At 46.2% G+C, this 14,636-nt stretch overlaps 1 protein-coding gene across 1 annotated transcript in view; it reads right to left on the bottom strand.

Annotated features, from left to right (window-relative positions):
• PLXND1 (plexin D1) overlaps window positions 1–14,636 on the bottom strand; it is a gene marked incomplete at its 5' end in the record, with an annotated part of 117,830 nt that overhangs the window by 101,741 nt on the left and 1,453 nt on the right. The gene's annotated exons all lie outside the window — the stretch shown is intronic.

Here is a 14,636-nt window from a genome sequence, read left to right as displayed (position 1 = left end):
CGTCTCAGAATCCAAATAAAACACAAAATAGTCCAGTCTTTCAGGGGCAAACCTTGATTTACTTATGTACAACTTGCATTGACTCAACATTTCTACTAATCAAAAAAAAAATGTAGCTGTGAGTGCAGTATGTACCAGTCCATCCAGGATCACTTCAGTGAGCTAGTACAGGTAGGAGTTACTAGCTTCAGTTTAAACCACAACTAAGATAGGAAGTTAAAAGACTTGACTAAGGCCTTACAGGGAGTAAGAAAAGTAGGGCTGCTGAGAACTCAGGAGCACCTGGCTTCCAGTCTAGCCCTTAATCCTCTACGTTTTTCCTCCTCTCCTTTGACAGGAGTGTATATAGGACAAGACATGTTCTCCAGACTGTCTCGGAGTAATAAGGAAGATTGGCTCTGTGCTACTGCACCTCAGCAGCATTTTTTGAGGCTCTCTCTTTTAGTAGGCATATAGCTCCCAGTTAAGGAAATAATGATAAAACTAGTTGAAATCCACTGGATGCCACTGGATTCTGCAAATGCTGATCTCCTGTGGTATAAAGAATCCTTTTCTCTTCTCTCCCTGAGCATATTTTTCCTCTTATGCCTTTAGGTTTTGTGGAAACAGATGTTTCCAAGACTGTCTGGATAGGTCTAGTAAATCTATCAAAATCCATTGGGTCTTAGTGTAGGGTTATCATCAAACATCAGCCAAAAACATCAAACTAGAATTATAAAGTGCACAGGAGGTAACATTACATTTCAGATTCTCCCCAAAACTTTAAAGTGTTCTTTTAGGTCCCTGACAAAAGGAAAATGAAAGGTATTTCCTGCCTATACAGGAAGTGGATGAAGACAGCAAGCTTATTAATAAGATTTCTTTAACATACTACATAAGAGTCGCCCTTCACAGAGGGGATCATGTCTGGTTTTACACCTGGCTCAACCTTCCCCATCCTACCACTGGTGTAACTCAGTGGGAAGGGCTCAATCCAAACCCCACGAAAAAAGTCAATAACAGAAATTATCTACATCACTTGTTCTCCAGGAGATGCCTGCTTCACTTAGCTGGGACTTCAAACTGAGGTCCTCCTCCTATGTAGTGGTCTTTGAGACTCTGAAACTTCAGGCTGAGAATCCCTTCTGTATGTCATATCAAAATCTCACCCCACATATCTCCTCTTCTAAGTGCTATCATCATGCTGGTAGTTTTTACCTAAAATTTCCTCTACAAAACATACCCTATGAACAGATAGTCATGAGGATAGTCCCCAAAATCAAGAAGCCCTGTTTTTTTAACTGGCACGTTTCCTTTAAGTTTCCCACTGTCTAAACTGTCAGATAACAATGAATTTTGGTCACTAAAAGCTCAAAATGCTGCTAGTGCTCAGTCCATGCTGGGATTAAAAATCTAATATTAAAAAATGCATGTCTTAGAAGAAGAAAAGTATGAAAGATCTTAATACTTTAAACAGAGGTGAATCAAAAATGGGAATTGGAATCCTAAACTCCCTTTGAATAACAAGGGGGTGTATTTTTGTGTTTGTCCAAACCCAGACTGGGTTGCTGTGGCTGGGAACCGAGAGAGACATACTCTCTAAACTGCTTCTAATTCATATGCTGCTGCAGTCTTGTGGGAACAGCCATCCTTAAATGATTTCTGGCCCAAGATGTTGGCAGCCTTGCTCAAACAACTGGACTGGTCTCATGAGACAGCAGCTACACAAGGCAACTGACCTCACAAGCTAGCTGCATTTTGGACCAAGCTGTCAGAATAACTTGCTGAGATTGTGGTATCACCTCATCCAGACTTGCTCCCCTTGCCCTGCAAAGGGCTTAAATCTGAATCTGGACTTGTGGCCTAACCCAATTCAGTTAGGCTTTGCTCACATCTTACTGCCAAAATTTGTTCTGCGCAATGAGAGATGTGCTGTATTTCAGTGTGTGGTCCGAGGTGGTGGAAGGATGTTAAGTAACTATCAGATTAATTTAGCTGACTAATAACAAATTGCACGGATCCCACAATCACGCTCACTGTTAGGTACAAAGGGGAACAAAACTAAAGAGGCACTGGAGAGACAGATATGGGGAAGAAGTAAAAATGCACAGCCTGCTTATTGCCCCTTTCATAGCTGCCCCCTTGCCTAACAAATGAACTCCCCTGGCCAGATGTATCACCTGAAAAATCCAGTGAAGTGGCCAGAGTGCAGGGGGAGAGGGAAAGGAAAGGTCACTGTATATGGCATGATCCCCCTCCATATAAACCCATTTCCATGTAAGATGGAAAAGTTATTAGCCCTTCTGTACTCTCTGACCCAGATCAAATTAGACAAAGAGCCCAGCCATGGCACAGGGCCAAATAACAGCACTGTGAACACATGCTAAAACTGAGAGGACTGAGGAAGGAGAGAGACCGCTCAGCTCACTGGGGATCAGCAGGGTTCAGACCAGGTTTTCATGTGGATCCTTGTTTGGCATCTTTATCTTCTGCCACGGCCCCAATCTCTGATACACTGCTGCAAAACCCAAAGCCCCAGACACGATACCCAGCTCTGGAACAGCCACAGAGGTTTAATTTTTACATGGGAGGGGAGCACGGGAGCCATGATGAGTGTCCTGGAGCCAAACTCGTGCCTGGCATGACTCCATTCAGTTCGGTGGAGATGTAGCATGCATGAATTTGCCTCACCCTCCCAGCTGCAAAACTTCAGAGACTGTATCTATGTGTAGTTATTTCTCCTTCCCTGAAAAATAAGGCATTATAAAACTCAGAGAGGGGCAGAAATCGTGGCAGCCGGCAAAGGCAGCCGCTTCATGCCTGTTCCAACCACTAACCATTGTCACTGAATTTCTGGCCATTGCTGGCCCACTGTGTTTTAAGAATAGGTGGCCTGATTTTCCCGCTTCCTGCAGTGCCAAATATCTGTGGGCTCCATCTCCATTGTAGACAGGGATTTGTGCGAGAAATGATTGCGTGTTCCTCCAACCGGGCAAGTATTATGGACAGCACGTGAGTAATGAGACAAGATTATCAGGAGCTGTGCTATCATCCTTTCTGATCGCTATGTCACTTCTGAAATACACTCATCTAGATTCAGCTTGAGATCAGTCCCTTTTAAAGCAGGCGCACCAGAGAGAGTCTGCTCAGCCTCACTCTGTCAGAGTGGTGGCTGCCAACAGAACTGTTAAACAGATGTTAGATATTAATACTGTTCTTTCTGCTCAAAAATGTCAATAAATTCTATTGGCCTCCCTTAGTGGGGGATCACTGCAGACAGTCTGCTACCTCCTCCAGTTGCTGCAAGGTGTTACTTCCCAACTGGTAAAAAAAAACAAACCAAAAAACCCACGAAGGAGAATGAGGAGTTGCAGTCATCACTCAACTTCCCAAGAAAAAGATGGGGGTGGGGGAAAGCACATTACACTTGCAAATTAGCTGTTTTACTTTTTATTTCAGACAAACTTCTCCTCCATTCACTCTTTTTAGGCATACCTAGATATTTTTAGGGTATTCCTTTTTTTTCCCCTTGTTGTATAGCAAATGACCTGGAGGTTGGGACTCGTGGGTTCTAGTCTTGACTGTACCACTCACTCCTTATCTGACAATGGGCAAATCAGATGGTTCTTAAAGCCTCACTTTAAAGCGAAGAGATTAATTCACAGGGGCAGTGACCCTTCCTTTGTAAGCATTTGATAGCTGTGCTAAAACTTACTAATGGACAGCGCTGCAGAAAAGCACTGTCAATGTTTTTTTCTGTTTCCCTCTCCAAACACCAAAGCATAAATAAATGTACAAGGAGTAACATCAAGGAGTCTAGCCATAAGCTCTGCCCTGCTGATCATTAAGAACATTTGCCATCGTTTAACTCTACATTAGTGCAGAAACTGAATCTACGAATGACCAATGGAATGTCTCACTGCTCCTTGTGCGTACATACTGCTGTTGGACCCACAGCTTCCTTTGGCTGCATTAACTGTGCATGCAAATTATCCATGTGTGTTGTACTAAAAGCATGAGCCATTACATATAGCTACATTGCTATTGTTGTGCATTGGGTTAAACTGCATTGAAATTCATGAGTGTATTAGTCACCTACCAATTGAGGTAAATGTCAGGAATTCTGAAACTCCATTATAGAATTGGGTAGCAAAGAAAATAGCAGTCTCCACTCAAAACACAGACCCAAGCCACTAGCACAATAATGGCACAAGAGGGTGGATGGGGTTTCTTTCATAAGGTATCATTTTGTGAAGAACAGTGCATCTTCATAGTTTCATAGTTAGTAGGGTCGGAAGGGAACTGAGCAGATCATCAAGTCTGAGCCCCTGCCATGGCAGGAAAGAGTACTGGGGTCAAATGACCCTGGCAAGGTGTCTGTCTAGCTTCCTTTTGAAGACTTCCAGGGGAGGAGCCTGCACCACTTCCCTTGGAAGTTGGTTCCAGATCCCAGCCGCCCTGACAGTGAAATAGCGCCTCCTGATATCTAGCCTGAATCTACTCTCCATCAACTTATGGCCATTATTCCTTGTTACTCCCAGTAGTGCTCGGGGGAACAGGGACTCTCCCGTTGCCCGCTGGTCTCCCTTGGCCAGTTTATAGATGGCCACCAGATCCCCCCCATAGCCTTCTCTTGTGGAGGCTGAACAGGTTCAGGTCCCGTAGCCTTTCCTCGTAGGGCCTGCCCTGCTGCCCCTTGATCATGAGAGTGGCCTCCTCTGGACCCTCTCCATGCTGTCCACATCCCTCCTGAAGTGTGGCGCCCAGAACTGGATGCAGTACTCCAACTGCAGCCTGACCAGTGTCGCATAGAGGGGGAGGATCATCTCCTTCCACCTGCTTGTGATGCATCTGTGGAGGCATGACAAGGTGCACTTGGCCTTCCTGACTGCATCCCCACATTGGCGGCCCATGTTCATCTTGGAGCATATAATGACTCCAAGATCCTTTTCTGCCTCTGTGCTGACGAGAAGGGAGTTCCCCAGCTTGTAGGTATGGTGCTGGTTCTTCCTTCCCAGGTGCAGCACCTTGCACTTGTCAGTATTGAATCCCATCTTATTCTCATCTGCCCACCCCTGTAACCTGTCCAGATCCAATTGCAGCCTGTCCCTCCCTTCTAGCGTGCCCACATCTCCCCACATCTTAGTGTCATCAGCAAATTTGAACAGGGTGCTTTTTACCCCTCGTCCAAGTCACTGATGAAGATGTTGAACAGTGCGAGCCCGAGGACCGAGCCCTGGGGGACCACACTGCCACATCCCTCCAGGTGTGGAGGAAGATAAAAAGGAAGGATCAAAACACAAGTTAGGAGCAGAAAAAAACAAGGAAGCAATGTCCTGAGAAAAGCCTAGAGAGAAAAAGCTGTTTGGGCTAATTGTTAGCTGAAAGGGGATGAAATTTTGACCAGATAACTTACCTCTGGTGGTTTAATTTGTCCTGCATTCAGGGGAAGGGAAATTTGAACATTGTAAATAAACCTGACTGCATTAGAGAAGCACTTGACACTGACAACCAATTTCTCCCCACAGCTGACCTACAGGATCATGACTTGTGATTTGCTTTCTGGGTCCTAAGTGGTAAACACTATCAATACAGCTGGCTGTTGCATGGGAACACATAGAGGGAGGTAGAGTGTGCTGGCTTCCTGGTGTTTTAATGGATTATTTCTATCTCTTGTATTAGCTGGCCATAAATTTGCATTCAATTACCTTAGCCAAGGGATTACACTTTTAATGCCTCTGACAACCTGCTGGAGAGGGTCAGTGGAGAAGAATAAATATGCCAAAAAATCTGGATAGGCATCGAGGGGGATTTGCAAAAGTGCCTATGGGAGTTAGGTGGTTTTGTAAAATCCCACTGGGGCCTGTCAACATCTCTAAGTCTATAAATGACTTGTGAGAATGGGCCATTGCCCACTGATCCTACTCTTTTCATTCTTCTTAATGCAAGCTGAAAATCAGAAAATTGATGCAACAGTCCCTCCGGTTGTATCTTCCGAGACTTCACTTCAGAGCTGGTATCCACCAAGATACAGAGCTTATCAAAGGGGACGGCTACAGAGAAACATGATTCCTCTCTTAGCACCAGGAATGAGTCCCATGCCTCTGCACACTCCCAAACATTACAGCTAAGTACAGACAGTCAAAAAGTCTGCAGCTGAATCAGTTCAAACTAGGCAGCTTCCTCTAAGCTGTGTAGGTTGAACCAATAACCAACTGAACTGACATTCAGGTTTCAATTGGGAAAGGCAGGGGGAGGTCTGCACTGACCCAGGCCAGTAGGTGGGGTGAGCTAGAGCACATCTCCTAACCTGCTGGCCATGGCAAGTGTCCCCAGCCCCCTGTTGTCCCCCACAGGGGGTTCAGGAGCCCCTGTCCAGGTGCTGGCCCACCTGGGGGAAGCCTCCCCCTCAGGAGGTTCCCCCAGCCTGGGTTCCCCACCTCAGGCAGCCCTGGGGAGCCCCCGCTACCCCTTGCCAGCCGCTCATTGCTTCAGCTGCTGCCACAGGAGCAAGGGAGAAGAAGTCCTCCTGGCCAGGTGCCTGCCACTGCAACCGAGCATGGGGGCACCGGGGAGCCCCCACTGCAGGGGCTTCCTCCACCCCAGCCCAGGGTCCCCCAGCCCTGGGCAGCTCCAGGAGCGGAGGGGAATTCTTCCCAACCCCAGCCCTCTGCCTGAGCTGCTGGAGTCTCAGGGATAGTCCAGACAGCAAAGTGAAGTTCCTCTGCTTCCCTGTATTAATTTTGCCTCCGACTCACAGCAACTAAGACGAAATGGCCTGCGGAGGAACAGGAGAATTTCCCTCTGCTCCCTCAAGCTGCCTGAGTCTTGCAGGGGCCAAGGCAAGGCTCTACAGCAAGGTTTGGGAGGGGAAGATTCCCCTCAGCTCCTAGGGCTGCCCTGGGCTGGGGGACCCAGGGCTGGGGTGGGGGGAAGCCCTTCAAGGTGGGGGCTCCCCAGTGTTGGGCTGCATGGGCAGGCACTGGCCACAAGGACTGTTTCTCCTTCCCTCCTGGGAGGGGAGGGAGAGGGCTGCCAAGGTCTGAAAAGCCCACACCACAGGGGTTTTCCCTCCTCCCATGTGCTGTGCTAGGGGATTCCCTGCCCCCACGCTTCCCTATGGGCTGACAGACACAGGCAGGAAGCAGCCAAAAGGCAGAGCGGCAAGGCAGTCTCTGCTCCACTGGAGCAGGCAGCATAGCCCAGGGCTGCAAAGCATGCTGGCGGACTGAGAGTTAACTTGAACCAGGAAGGGGTCTGGGACAGAAGTTCCATAAACCGGTTTGACCTAAATCAGTTAAGTCTGATACTACATCCGACCAGATTTACCTTAAACCAGTTTTGGTCATTTAAAGGCAGTTTATGTGCACTGAATGTCTGTCCTGTTACAGGTTCCAACCAGTTTCTGATCACTTAAACCAGTTTATGTGCAACTTCTGTCCCTAGCCCACCAGTCCGGGGAGCCAGAGGGGAGTACAACACAAGTGTCCTAGGTAGGGCATGAAACCAACCATCAGGTTCCTTCTCTTGCATTCATACTCCTTTCTACCAAAAACCATTCATCTTCTATGGGAAAACTAGTGAATCTATTGGGTCAAACATAGCCTGAATTTCTAGCATGTAAGGCTTGGCGAAAGCCATTCAGTCAGTCATGGCTATTTCTCAGATTCTTAGACCCCTTGAAGTTCTGAATGGGCTGTTCTGTTTTCCTTATCTACAAAAGAAAATCAGCAGTTTTACGTGTTTTGAAGTATTCACTAGCTCTATGAGTTGATTAAGGTTCACAAGCCCACTTTCTGGCCTTTTATTGCTTGTCTACCTAAACCAGACACAGCTTCTGGTTTCAGGGTGCAGTCAGGTGAAATTTCACTGACTTTTGGATTCATTTGCACCCGAAATGCAAAGCAGGTGCGAGTTAACCCAGGGCTCTTAGGGAGTTTGTGCTCTGTTGGTAAGAACCAAGGCATCTTGAGCCCCTGCTAAGAAAGAATGATATATGCTTCACACAGCTTTTGTTTTATCTTCCTCAGCTATGTGTCTATGCCATCAAACTGAATAGGAAATTGTGTTTTGAAACAAGTCCATGAAAAACTATACACAACAGCCTCCTAATGCCGCCTACCACTCAGGAGAGATGCGCCTACAACACTGTGCTCAGATGTGGATTCAAGTCTTAACTCTTCCAAAGTACAGGGAGGGATAGAGGTAGGGCTTTGGTTTGGGCTGAAAGGCAATGATCCTACAACCCAGTCTAACAAAGCACAGAGATCTGAGGTTGAGGCAAGGGACTCTGTTGATTTATTGATCTATGCCACATTCAGAATCAAAGAAAAAAGATGAACTATAATATATAGCAAGATAGGGTAGCGCTTGCATTTTGTAATATTTTATATCAATGCTACTACTAAGCCCCAAACGCATAAAATTCTGTGAAAACAGAAATTAGTTATAGGAACTTTTGCTTTATTTTTAACTATAAATGAAGTGCAAATTTCCAGTTTCCTTTTGTGGCTAGTCCCCTGTATTTGTTTGAATAAATATAAGGTTAGAGCAAATTTATTTTCATGTTTGGAATTTCTGAATTAGTATAAACCAATACTTCAAAGTAACAGAGCTCCTATAAAACCCAATCCCCACCGAGACGCGGCAGTATATTTGGACAGCAAGTAGACGCTTTGTCATATTCCCACGTGGATACAAGTTTTTCTTTGGGAACATTTTCTTACTGGTTTTAGGAGGCATTTCCAAACCCAAGTATACACATACTGAAATTGTTTATATAATCCACCCAAGCAGTACATTTTATTTAACAACCCATTATTGTAAAGTTCATTGCTGGCTATCTAATCATTAAACCACAAAACACTGCATTCAACTAACATGCAGGATCTGACACAAAGCCACAAGAGCCAGACATTTCAGAGTTAATGCTGAAACGCATTATTATCACATGCCACTCTGCCTATATATTTCAGCATATAAAATAGCATAAGCAGAACTCACTGGAGACCTCCACAATAGCTGTGCATAACTAGGCAAGTTTGGAGTGGTGTTCTAAGCTTAACTCTTTCCTCAATTTTGTATGTCAAGTTTCATTTTACCCTGTTTTCCTCCCAGATCCTCAGCTACGGCTGAAGCATGCACGGAGGAATGGGTGGTCAGTGTTGGCTTACCATTTACATTTGAATTTACCATTCCTGTTGCTGTTGCTGAAGGCCATAGGTGCTGGACATCAGCTTGACACAGGGACATCCCAGCTGTGTCCCCTATCCCCTTCCTTCTGCTATGCAATCATCAGGGAAGAGTAGTGCTATACAAGCTCCTACGCTGGCTCCACAAAACTGGCTGGTCCCCCCTAACCTGGGGTAATTCTCAACAAGTTAATCAAACCTTCCTTTTGACCAATTTGCCATGGTGTGATGTGAAGTGGCTGCATCACACATGAGGATCTAGCTCATAATTTTCCTTTTTAGGCTTAATCACCTGAGGCATGGAGCACATTGTGGGAACAGTGCGAGTGCCTTGACTCTCACATCAGTGGGATGTGAGGGCTCTTGTCACCTTGGAGGAGTGGGTCCTTAACCTAGTTATCTTTAAAAAAAAAAAAAAAGGCATTTCAGTCACGTAGCAGGAGGTTTAAGAGTCCTTCAAACCTCACTGTCCAGAGCCTGATCCCAGTTGCAGTGATGTAAATATGCAGTAAATCCAGTTGGCTTAGCCAGATTTTGTACCACAGAAACTGAGATCAGGACCGGAACTGGCAGATGGAGGGACCCAGCAATATTTAACCGTGTTTGCTAAGCTCTGACAGCACACCACTGGGGACTGCACATGCTAAAAAAAAGTGTGACGATTCCTTTTTGCTTGTGGAGACTTTGGTACAAAACCTGCACTGGCTACATGATTGCATAACTCTACACACAATGAAAACACATCGGTGGTCTCATTCTAACACGGCGTGGGGGCCGTTTATTGTCTGTATCACAAAAACAGCATTCAGCCTGAAGCAAATTCTTTTATAAAGGCAAACCACACAAAATCCTTCCTTAAAATCTACTCCTTTCTCTAAGCCTATCAATGTTAATCCACCTCCTTCGTAAGTGCTTTAACAGAGCCATTCATAAAAAAACCCATAACAGCAACACTCTGGTAGTCTTCCTCTGCTCAGGTAGAACTATCTCCCCATGCGTTTAGTCTGTCTGTTTAGGCTCCATCGAAGCATGCATTTAGTTTTAAGCATGTATATAGTCTCATTCAAAACCAACTGGACTCCTCCCATGCTTAATGTTAGGCATATGCTTAAGTGCTTTCTTGAAGGGCTTAGCCCTACATGGTGCTGAGCTTGCTCTTAGAACTTAATACATAATAGCTGTTAATGAAGAACAAAAGGCCCTACCGCAGAGGGCTAAGGTAATCTGCGCTTGCCTTCGATTCCATGTCCCCAGAATGGAAGCTGCGTGTTCTACACAGCTACTTTGCAATCCAGTCCCTGCCCGAAAGACCTCATGCTTTTAAAGGGCCTGACTGTGCAATCCCTTACTCACCCACAAACCAGCAACTTCAATGGGATTAGTCCCACAGGTAAGGGTTACAGGAAGAGGCCTTCTATTTAAACATGGTAACATGTAACGGGATAACCATTTCTCCCCATACGAAATCCCCACACCACTAGAATAGCTGCCACAGTCAGAATCACTTTAGCCTCACCTGTGCTTGGAGTAACTCAAGTAAGTAGTTTATTTTCTGTCGTTAAAATAAGAAAGACTCTTAGTCTGTAGGTCTAGGGCTAATGAACAACAACAGGCTAATGAATAACATCTTTTGGTAATATATGAATATATTTGAATGATACGTAGGCAAAAGGAAACTTGGGAACCACTCAGTGCTGAAAACTGGAGCTTACAAAAGAAAGGCAGATAGACCTTTAGCTGTAACACCATGCCAGCTGCTGCTCTAATATATTTTCCTGCTGGGTTCCCAGAGCTGGACACAAGATGCATTAGAATATTTCATTGTCTAGAAGGTGGAAATTGATGTTGGATTTTTCAGTGCAAAGAAACATAATATTACAATCCTCGTCTTGATACGGCTGCTCTGGGAGCTGGAAATAAAAGCTGCTTGTTAACTTGTTGGCAATCCTAATGATTAAGTAAAAGAAAAACCCTGAAAAGCTCTTCTTCCAGCTAAGCAGTCAGTAAGAGGGCTTCCAGCAGGCTTGGTCAACGTTTCTTGAGATACGTGCTTCAAAAAGGAACCACAGAGAAATATACTAAGCAGGAACAAATACTAGTAGCCAGTTGCACTGATGCAGCACTGCACTTGCCATCAAACGCTCTCAAAGCACTTAACAAACATAATCCTTAACACCTGCTGAGGTGGGCTTAGTAGCAACAGTAAGATAATTTATAGAACAGGAAAGGAAACTGAGGTGCAGGAACAGTAAGTGACTTGCTCAGGGACACACACTGAGTGTGAGTCAGAGCCAGGGTTAGACTCCAGGATGTGTGACGTCCAGCCCTGGCCCGCAACCACAAACTCTTGTATAACCATACATTTCCCAAACCACTGACCCAGAACTACCAGGCACCTACTTCTGATGCCACACCGATTCGTAATGTGCTTTCTTTACAAAACCAGTTAATTGAACTATTAGGTAACTAGGAACGTATATAGGTATATGCAGATCAGATCCTCCATACGGTACCTATTTCTGTCAGCATTTAACCAATGAAATAGGTAAGCTCCTCTGAAAAATATGGTTAACCTGTCATGTCATACAAACAAACTGCCTTAAACCATAGTACCTAATGTCAGGCCCACTCTAACACTGACTCTGTCTTTGGCTTAAAACTATTCTCATCCTCTTTGCATCACTTTTCCCAGTCTATGAAATGGGAATAAAGGGTTCATAGCATGTTGTGAGGAGGCATTAATATTGGAAGAACACTCTATAGAAGAACCATGCGAGGTATTTTCAATGCTAATAAAGTATTGCTTATTCATTATTAATAATTGTTACCCCAAGTGACTGAATGTTGGAAAAATCTTATTATTCACTCAGGCTGGGACTGTCAGAGGATTTTATAGCAATTCCACAACTCGCTACCGTGGACTTTCAATGGAAGTTGGGCTCCTTGCTGTCTTAGAAGAGCCCTTTCAAAATTTCAGGCTCAGTGCCCACCTGTGAAGCCTTTACTCAGAGCAGGACCCTGCAATGTGCTGAGGACCCATTTCTCAGCAACACTGAGCTCCAGCTGAAGGCAACAAGCCCTGCAGGTGTTCAGTCACTCTGAAAATCAGACCCTCACCTTGCAGCAACTTCCCTGAGAGCTGAGACTGCATCAGGACTTCAGGACTGGACCTGCAGTGCTCAACGCACTTGAGTCTCTTGTAGAATTAACTGCGAAGCCCTAATGACTCCCAGATTTCCTGGCTTTCTGGCAGCTCTTATGGTGCCACCAGAGGAAAGCAATTCAACTTTGCTAGTGCACGTCTGTGAACCACTACATTAAGTCTACATTTTTCAGCGTAGCATGGGGCTGCCACACTCAACACCTTGGTTACCATGGGAAACCTTTCTATCGTTGCCACCGTATCACACAGGGAAAGACCAAACCCAAATGTTCTATCTTGCCTGTGAAATCAAACAGATGTTTTTATGATCTTTGATGGAGCTGAGTTATGCATCTTTCTCAGAGGAAGAGGAAAAAATGCAATGTTAAAAGCAGCTCAGAATTTTCTTTTTTAAACGGTTTGTGCCTTCTACCAAAGGAGAAAACAGACGCCTTTATCTAGCATTAGCATTTATGTCTACTTGGTAACAAATGGTGACAATGGCAAACTTTCACCCCACATGCAATGAAACAAGGCAGCCTGTGTCCCCTCTCCATGCGCTGCACACATCAGCACTGTCCCACTGCAGGAACACACGCAGGGATGTGGGAAGCGGACAGCTGTAACTGCACACATTCTTCGAGCTGCCTTCCCTCAGTGTCTGCACAGGGAGCAGCAGCCGAAAAGAAAAAGAAAAAGAAAGTCTGTGAGTCACCACCAGTTCACTGGGGACAGCGAACGTGGGAATAAAGACAGTACTTGATAAAAGAAGGGGTAGGATTTTTTTGCTTTTTTTTTTTTTTTTTCTCTTTGTTTGAAAACCACTGCTTGCTTGGCTTCCTAGTAAACAGAGTAGGAATCCAATTGACTTTCACAACGTGACCCAAGTTTGGACATGGTTACTGTATGAATATAAATCCTGGTAAAAAAAAGTAGCTCGCTGCATTCAGCATGTTTCTCTTAACCTCCTAAATACTGTCTAGCGTGAGTGAATTAGACTCACTCATCAGCAGTGGTTACAAGACAGATATTAGCAGAAAGAGGCTGGAGGTGTAAAACTCACATGCAGATCTTTAACCCCTAACATACCTCTGGGGTGTCCAGAGGGGAATTGGACCGTCATCAACAGCAAAACTTCAGAATCAGACCAAGCTTTAACTATTGGCACCTTTCTGCCCACCAGCCACATAGGCTTTCAGGGAACATTTGTCAGGCTTTCAGGGACCAGGTTTCAGTTCAGGCTGAGGAATGAAGCTTGATCCTGCCCCACTGGAGTCCACCGAGCTTTTGCCGCTGAGATTGGTGAGATGCAGGATAAGGCCACTAGAAATCTATTATAACACCCGGATCTAGGTTGGTTCCAGCCAGCACGCAAGCCCTGCAGAGTCCAGTACCCCTCAGGTCAGAGGTTCCAGTTGAATCCCACCCCTAATCCACAACTAAGTTAAGGATGGTTTTGTTAGTAGCACTACAAGGGAGACCTGTCACCAGAGGCACTGGGACCGAACCCTGAAGAACAGACTCCAGGGAAGAACCCACAAGGAATTTTTTGTGCCTCTCTGAATGCTTTTGTTTCCCAACCCCTCCAGACTCCAGCCTGCTGTGCAATAATCACCCACGCAGCTAGCCACAAAGATACAAGGTTATCTTGTTAGTCCAGTGTGAGACCCACTTCCAAGGAGCCTTACATCCAGTTTATTGGGAGCTTTGCTTGAGTGAGAACTTCAGGATGGGGACCATGGAGAGTACCAAGCCCACCCAGAGGGCTCCAGCCTAGGCAGGGCTCCCTCATCCGAGCTCCCACCTGGGGGGGGTTACCTGGGCCCCCACCCCCATCAGAGCCACACAGGGAACTCCTCACTGCCGTGGGGGCTGAGTGGGGAGTTACCTGACCCCGCAACCCGCATCAAAGCTCCCACCAGGGCACTGCTGAGGGGTTACCCAGGCCCCCTACCCTCATCAGAGCTGCAAGGTACCATGGTACAGGGGGGAGTGCCCTGACCCTCCACCCGCATCACAGGTCCCACCAGAGCAGGGTTGACCTGGACCTCCCGACTCTCATCAGAGCCGCACAGGGAGGGGTCCCCACTGGCAATAGCCTACAGGGGGGTTCCCCAGCCCCCCACCCCAATCAGAGCCACACGGGAGTCCCCACTCCCACCAGCCTACAAGGGGGGGTCCCCAGGACCAGAGCCACATGAGGGGTCCCCACTCCCACCAGCCTACAAGGGGGGGGGTCCGCAGGACCAGAGCCACATGGGGGGTCCCCACTCCCACCAGCCTACAAGGGGGGGGTCCGCAGGACCAGAGCCACATGGGGGGTC

This window comes from Crocodylus porosus, unplaced genomic scaffold (genome assembly GCF_001723895.1).
Source record: "Crocodylus porosus isolate Cpor-Errol unplaced genomic scaffold, CroPor_comp1, whole genome shotgun sequence".
Lineage (NCBI taxonomy): Eukaryota > Metazoa > Chordata > Crocodylia > Crocodylidae > Crocodylus > Crocodylus porosus.
This window is presented reverse-complemented; position numbering and strand designations above follow the sequence as displayed.